The 7,738-nt window shown below is 34.3% G+C and overlaps 1 protein-coding gene across 1 annotated transcript in view; it reads right to left on the bottom strand.

The window, feature by feature from the left end:
• LOC106461546 (cell cycle checkpoint control protein RAD9A-like) overlaps positions 1 to 3,128 on the bottom strand; it is a 93,032-nt gene extending 89,904 nt beyond the window's left edge. The window contains exon 1 of the mRNA XM_022388535.1: positions 3,104 to 3,128. The gene's annotated coding sequence lies outside the window, so the exon portion shown is untranslated. The remainder of the gene's footprint in view (positions 1 to 3,103) is intronic.
• Positions 3,129 to 7,738: the final 4,610 nt, after the last annotated feature.

Genomic DNA, 7,738 nt, shown 5'->3' with positions numbered 1-7,738 from the left:
CAAAATAGATCACAGTTAAGGTCAGCAGGATATTGCTCTGATAAAGATAAAGCTTTTCTCACCACATCACTTTCAGACATGATGAGATATTTCCACAAAAAATCAAATTTTTCAGTCAACTGCTTAACAGCATTCAAGCAGACAATTAATCCTGCTATAACATTGTCTACCAAAAGGCACACACTTTTTGAAGTAGGCCTCTTCTGGCGTCAGTATCAGGTGTGCTGTCATCATGTGACCTTGCCCTCTTGTGCCTAACTCCACCACATCTACGGGAGAGTTCTATTTCTATCTTTAGGTTTTACACAACCAATTTGGCTTCATTCCACATGCATTTCCAGTTGTTTCAAATTTGGTCAGATCTGTGTGGAGAGTTTCTATGTTCGTTACTTTAACATCCAGTGTGGTATCTCTGGCTTGGATGATCTTATTACACTATCTATGCCAGCTAATATTTTGTACCACACAGCTGACATTAATACACAGGCAAAAGATGTCACATATAAAACTCCATGGACTTCATTTCTTGTTTTGGCCGTCAAATTTAGTTCTTGGAGGTCTTCCAGTGCTAATTTAATGCCAGACAAGTGAGCTGAAAAAGTCTGACCATCTTGTTTCAGACATACCATGAAGAGAACAACCAATACGGTTTTGTAGTAATCCCCACTGCTTAGGACTGGAACTGAACAAGTTGTACACAGTTTGAATTGTTCCGTAAAAGGTTATTGCTTCAGGTGTGCATTCAGCAGCATCATTTCCACATACATTGAGTGTGTGACAACCGCAAGGTGAAAAATTGCTGTTGAGCATTGTTCTTGTATTTTTGCTTGTGCACCATTGTATTTTTCAGCCATTGTATTTGCCGCATTATTATAGGCTTGAGCTCTACAATCACTGAGAGGAATAGCATGTTCTTTTAATGTATCAGTTATCAACTGAATAATTTCTTCCCCTCTTTTGTTGCTACAATCTACAAACTTGACAAATATTTCTTGAATCTCATACTGCATTTCTTTTAAAAGTACGTATCTCACAAGAAATGTTGTTTGTTCAATATGGGAGGAATCTGGTGTGGCATCTATTATTACTGCAAAGTACTATGCAGACTGCCTCTTAAGCAAAATGTGTTGTTTCACAAGATTCGAGCATTCTGCAATAAATTCATTTTGTGAGTCAGGGGACAGATAATGAACTTGAAGCTGCTCACTCCTTTTCTGTGACTCTTCTACAATTAGCACATGTTCTTGAAGGATGGGGGTCCTACCTGGAGAGCAGTTCAATGAGTCCTACGAAGTGTCCATTGTTTGAATCACCAATTCGATGGGATGAACCAGTAAATGCCAGATCACGTTCTCCCAAGAAGAGTACAACATCGATGATGTGCTTTAAAATATTGTACCATTTCACAACTTCAGTTTTGATTGACGATTCTAAGATGGTTTCAACTCCTATCCCCGACAGCAGGCACCTTTCTAGTTCTCGCCAAGCTAGGTAACATTCTCTGTGACTATTGCCTTTTTCATGTTAATTAATTAATTACTATACCCTGTGGCAATATATAATGCCCATACATGCCTCATTATTACTGGTGGCCAACCAAAATCACGAGTTGTCATTCCTCAGGAGCATGTTTACCTTACTTGAACAATCATAATTACATGTTAATTGCTTAATCGTTTATTGATCTATGTCCTACAAAGCAGCCTTAGGAAATACCTGAGTAGGTGTAATTTACAAAAACAAGTCTAATTCAAATTTACTGTATTGCAAACCAAGTAAAATCTCAATATAATTCACCAATGGTTTGACACTGTCATTCTAATAGACAGAACTGATTGAAATTACGTCTCACGTGAGCTTTGAAGATTATTTTCCATTTATATTACATACTTTTATTGTCATTCCCTGAAACAAACAATTATGTTCAAAGTTTTATCTGTCTTTTTTTTTGTTTCAGTGACATTAATGGTTATAAAAAAACCTGTCCATAAATTAAGGATAAATGTATAGCCACACAAAGTTACGCGATTGACTAGGAAGATAGAAAGAAGATTTGTTATTTCTGCCTGTCAGTGAACACGTGGCAGTTTTAATTTTGAAATTAATTAAAAACAAGATATTGTTTACAGTTAACTGATTGGTAAAAATCGTAAGACGAATTTCACATGATCATTATTATGTTTTTATAAGTAATGAATATATCCACAATACCTCCTGTTAGGTACATACTCGTGCTTTAGAGCATTTTATGAGTAACTAACAATGTTCACTCATGAACAGCCTATTAAAATGGTTCAATAAATTATCTTGTACATTCAATGCTTAGAGTAACTCTAACTAATCATGTGTAACTTCAAGTGAATAATGTTTTATCATAGGAAAAATAATAAAAGTAATTCGTAAACAAGAATTTAATGTTAACCAACAAATCTTCAACTATAGAACTGCATCAAAGATAATGTAAGTAAATCAAATAACAAAAATTTATGGTTAAACACTGTTATTCTGTTATACTGGGAAAAATACCACTTCTGATGGAACACTTTCCATTTGGTCAGAACATAGTCTGGACTTGAAATTAAGTAGCATATAGTTTAGCTTCAATTGATTGTCAAAATTGTAGGGTTAATATTATCTTATTCTTATAATGTTTTTAGTAGAGATAACTGAACCCTACACTCCTTATGAATTACTCTTACGTAAATAATAATATTTTAGAGTATTTTATGAGTAACAAACAACAGTTAAGAGCAGTTCATGTATATGACGAGTGAAACTTCTTTCCAAGCATGAGCAAGTTTTATGTCTTATGTCAAAACAATGCTTCAGGAGTAACTAACAAACATGTAAACTGCTTATCAATAGCTCAATGAATTACACTTTCTTGTATACCCAATCCTTTGGATAACTGTCATTGATCATGCTAATTATGTTTGATCATAAGAATTATAGTTAAAACAATTCACGAACAACAAGCTACTGTTAACGTTCATCAGCAACATTTCTATGGTAAAATTGTATTAACGGTGTAACCAGCAGCGCCCTTAGGGTTAGTCGTTGGAGTTTCGACTATATTGCCGATTATACCAACAATTATACTTACAACAAAGTCGGACTGGTATACCTCTGGAGATTGGAAATCTTCATATTCATGATTGCTTGGAGAATTCTGGTTTGGAACTATTACCAGATCTTTGGAAAACCTCGATTCTTCCTGGAGAACTGCTTTTTAACTTCAGACACAAGTTTTTATACTATAATTTCTCTGTATTATATCGACCTTCCAAATAGTATTCTTAACTACCCGCAAGTAGTTCTAACACTTTATTGGTCAATCTGTGCAACTTCCCGGGCTAATCCAAAACAAGAACCAAAACTCTCAAGTAATTGGTTACTATGATGATGGGTGCTCCGGTTGCCTTTTTACTTGTATTACTACACTGGTCTGGACTAATAGATCTCACATCAAAAAACCAATTTTAGATGCTATCATAATTTTTACTGGCCTTTACAGTGCTACTAACTCAGCTTCAGTAACTTATCACTGTCAGACTCGTGGCTAGCGTTTTACTCAGCGTCCTCACCTTAGCTTCATTTTTTATAACTTAACTCGTGATTCTCAATACTAACTATCTCATTGATTGGACTTCGCCTAGTTCTTGACCTAATTTCGTAATACAGGCGTCCTTACTTACGCCATTTCTTCATGTATGTGTATCACACTAAGAATACTTAAATCTCTGTAGCTTTTTTCTTAACTCTTGAACATTAAAAATACTGAAGCAATTGTAAAATTCCCTTAAAATTATCCAATTACTTCAACGGTAATGCAAGACCTATTTTTGATAACTAATATATATAATACAATTTTAAGCTATGTAAATGAACAGTAAAGTAAATTTAAATGTTCTTAGCCTATTAAAATAAATCATTGTGGGTCAAAACATGATAGTTTTATACTTGAAACTAAGTAGTATGTTGCTTTGATTTATTCGTATTGTTACGTCTCCGTTTGTTAATTAACTTTCCGTAACTTCGTTCCGACGAAACTTTAACGACACAAGTCTTTACTTAATAAAACTGGTTTATTCTTTCAGAATATAACTCTTCGATACACTTAATCTCAATACTCGCGCTAAAACAACACTGTAACGAACGAACGTTAACTTCAACAATACCGTGTGACTGCAGTTCAATTACTCACTATCTACCACACATTACATTCCCCTCTTTTATATACCAGCGTACCCTATTTCTAGTAATTACTAGACCATTCGCCAAGATACGGGATAGTTCTAGAAACAAGAGAGCGTGAGAATTGTCACGTGATCTCGATGACGCAACAGTATTTTATATATTTTTATTAATGAGAAATGAGCTCATGATAAGTTAACTCCTAGTCATGAGTAACTGGTCTGCCTATGTTCACCAGTGCTATGAACATAAAAGCGAAGAGTACCTTTTAGTTTAGTCATTGAGTATAGGTTTTAGCAACCAAACACTATAATCAATTACGCCACGTCAGATTTCGCCTTATCTGATGTTTGCACATCTTGGCAATAGCATTGCAGTATAGTTTCAATTGTAAAAGCTCCATCGTGAGGATGTAATGTTCAAAGCACCACACTTCTCCCTGAAACGTACCGCAATTCATATAGTGTAGGAAGATCATTGTTTCCAAGCATCTGTTTCAACAGTCGAATCACAAAGAAACCCATAGGTACTATGTATATAGTATTGGTATGGGTACTGATATGGGTATTACATATTTTATTTAAAAACACAAAACAAGTAACAACATTTTGACCTTATAGGTCATCATAAGGTTAAGAATGGTACTGTGTCTGGTGACTTGACCAGTAAGTCTTCATAATGGAATAGCATAAATATCTGTTTCATTTTCCATCTGCTTGAGGTATGTGAGTGTGGAACAAATTTGTCGTGGAATCAGCTTGGATACATGTATATAGAGCCTTCTTGATTATGATGTGTATACGTGGACAGCTTTTATCACTAACTTTTATGTTCTCGGATTCTCACTTGTTACAAGATGCTGCACTTTGCTTACCATGGTCTGGGGTACAATTGCATCCACTGAGAACTATCTGTTTTCTTTGCCAAATCAACGTTTGCAGCTTAATTCTGTTCTTTCGAACAGATAAAGAATATGGTCTTTTGGAATCTAAAATCGTTTGTTTTGGCTCAGGAGTTTACAATATTGATAAATAAAAGGACGATGGTCAGGTATATTCAAGAGATTATCTTGTTTTCTGGTTAGGAAGTGTCCATTATAGCCAAGGGCAGTGTAAGTGTGAGAATGTTTCCAGATTGGTTCCTTCTCCATATTGCAACTAAAGAGCATTTTCACACTAGTACATAAAAGTGTTTATATTAGAAATGACATTGTAAAGAATACTTCAATTCATCAAAAATAAATCAATATTAAAGTGTACAGTTAGCTGAAAAGTTTGGAGTTTGAAATTCACTGATCAAAGATATGTCTTGATATTGGTATAACGTTAAGTATTTGTTTATTACAGTTTTCTAATGTATTGATTCGTTATCAAGGTTGATTATTGGAGTTTAAATATTATATTTATTATTTTATTTATTTTTGGGAAATGTAAGCATTGAAAAAGTGTTTTTCTAGCTCAGCTGTATTTCAGATTATACTTGTTGTGCTATAAAAATGTAGAAACTAACGTCAAATAAGTTTAAAATTATTATTTAAATATTGTCATATCAGAAATATGAGGAGAATAACGGAAAAGGAAGAAATCGTGAAGTTTTAACGAAGGTTTTACAAAAGAGACAAAGAAATATTTATGTCAGAAGTGTCAATGTAGCATCTTTTCTTGGGTAGGATCATCATTAGGTTGAAAGCGTTGTCTTCTTCAAATAAAGAAGTTGTATCTTTGCAGATGAAACTCAGATGAAAAATATACTTTATGGAGGCGTAAACAAAAAGTTCACCTATGTTAATTAGAGGTAGATGATGTTTACACACTACTTGATTTGATTATCCCATAATTCTTGGATGGTGCATTGAGGTGTTTATCGGCAAATATAATTGACTGAAGTTCCATCACCAACTGGACAGCTTCCTTTATATTATCCTTGAATTTCTCAAGGATAATATAATTGGGCAAACCCTTTCACATTTTCAGCAACTTTAGTTAATTTCTCGTCCTTCCTACTTATTCTACTCTTAAAGTTATCTCTAGCAACTTACTATTGATATGACACTCAAATCTATTTGTTAAGGGAACCACTATTGTCTGGTAGTTTTTACAGCTCTCAAAAGGAAGGTTGTTTAAATTTGTTAAAGCTGGTCCTTTTAGATGTGTAGCAATATGAATAGCTCGATTTTCACTACTTTATCTTTGGAAACTATTTGAAACTGTGCTTGATATGCTCCCATAGTACCTGTCCATGATAAGCTGTTGGTTTCTCAATTGGGCAATGTTGTTGAGCTGGCCTGCTATACTCTGTAATTTGATGAGGTATTAATAGTGTAATTGTAATTGAAGTAGCCCCAAAAAAGTTTTACAGGCATAGGTAGCTAAGCAGTAGTGGTAAGAGATATAGACTAGATGGGTTTTTCTATTCCATATCGCTTAGTTGATGGTGATTGAGATTGGAATTCTCAGCAAATGCAGAAAGAAGTGTGAGTGGTTTGATCCTTGCATTAACGAATTCATTTTCTTATTGTTTCATCCTATCATTGATATTATTTTGTACTGATTATAACAACATGAAAAAGTACAAAATAGCACCAGTGATGGGACAAAACTTCACTTCATTGATATCCTTTTTAAACTTGTTCGTTTATTTATTACAATTCATCAGTACATCTCCTATGACTTTTTCATCTTGATGTGTACGTTTTTTAACAGAATCACATATGCAGCAACTGCTTCACGAACAAAACATAGACACAGTCCATCTGTAGACAATAACACTAAAGCACTGGACATCAACAACTACACTGTTAACCTACTGTTATTCATCACTAAACTTTGTCAGTTTCTATCCGATGACAGCCCAGCACTCATTGCACACATTTGTGACACTGCCAAGCATTATTTTGATCTTACTACAATGAAAACACAACATTTCGCTACGCATACACTCTCGCAAGTGTAAGGCATAATATTGTTACGACAGCGGAAGTCACGCGACTCTGATAACACGTGATAAGTTTCTAGAAGGATCGTGAATTGTCCTGTCAACTCTAGTTTTTTGCTGGCGCCCTCCTTTTTAGTATATAAGTCCGGCAAATAATTGCAGATAGAGAGATATAGAGACAGATAATTGAGTCAAGCGAGCGGTAGTGACGGTAATATAAAGTGTGTGTGTTTTGTTATCGAGATTGCAAACGTATTGACTGTGGAAATTCTTTGTATTGCAAAGTTGTACCGAGAAAAAATAAACTAGTTTTAATTAAGAAAGGACTTATATCGCTGAAGTTTCTCGGAAAGAATTTCTATGGAAAATTAACAAACAAGCAGATACGCAACAATATTTATAAACGCTTTAAAATATTTCATATTAATAGTCGGGGTGTAATTACAAACAAGAAATTTAAAGTACACGACCTAAACAGTAATGTAAATGCGATCATAATCATAATATCAGTAACCGTTATAGTAAGATCACTAATACAAAATATTGTTGCGTCATCGAGGTCACGTGACTGGTGTGGCGCCACCTATTTTCTAGAACTATCCTGTACCTT

The sequence above is a fragment of the Limulus polyphemus genome, unplaced genomic scaffold (genome assembly GCF_000517525.1).
Source record: "Limulus polyphemus unplaced genomic scaffold, Limulus_polyphemus-2.1.2 Scaffold983, whole genome shotgun sequence".
Classification (NCBI taxonomy): domain Eukaryota; kingdom Metazoa; phylum Arthropoda; class Merostomata; order Xiphosura; family Limulidae; genus Limulus; species Limulus polyphemus.
The sequence above is the reverse complement of the archived record's forward strand: the minus strand, read 5'-3'. Positions and strand labels throughout refer to the sequence as shown.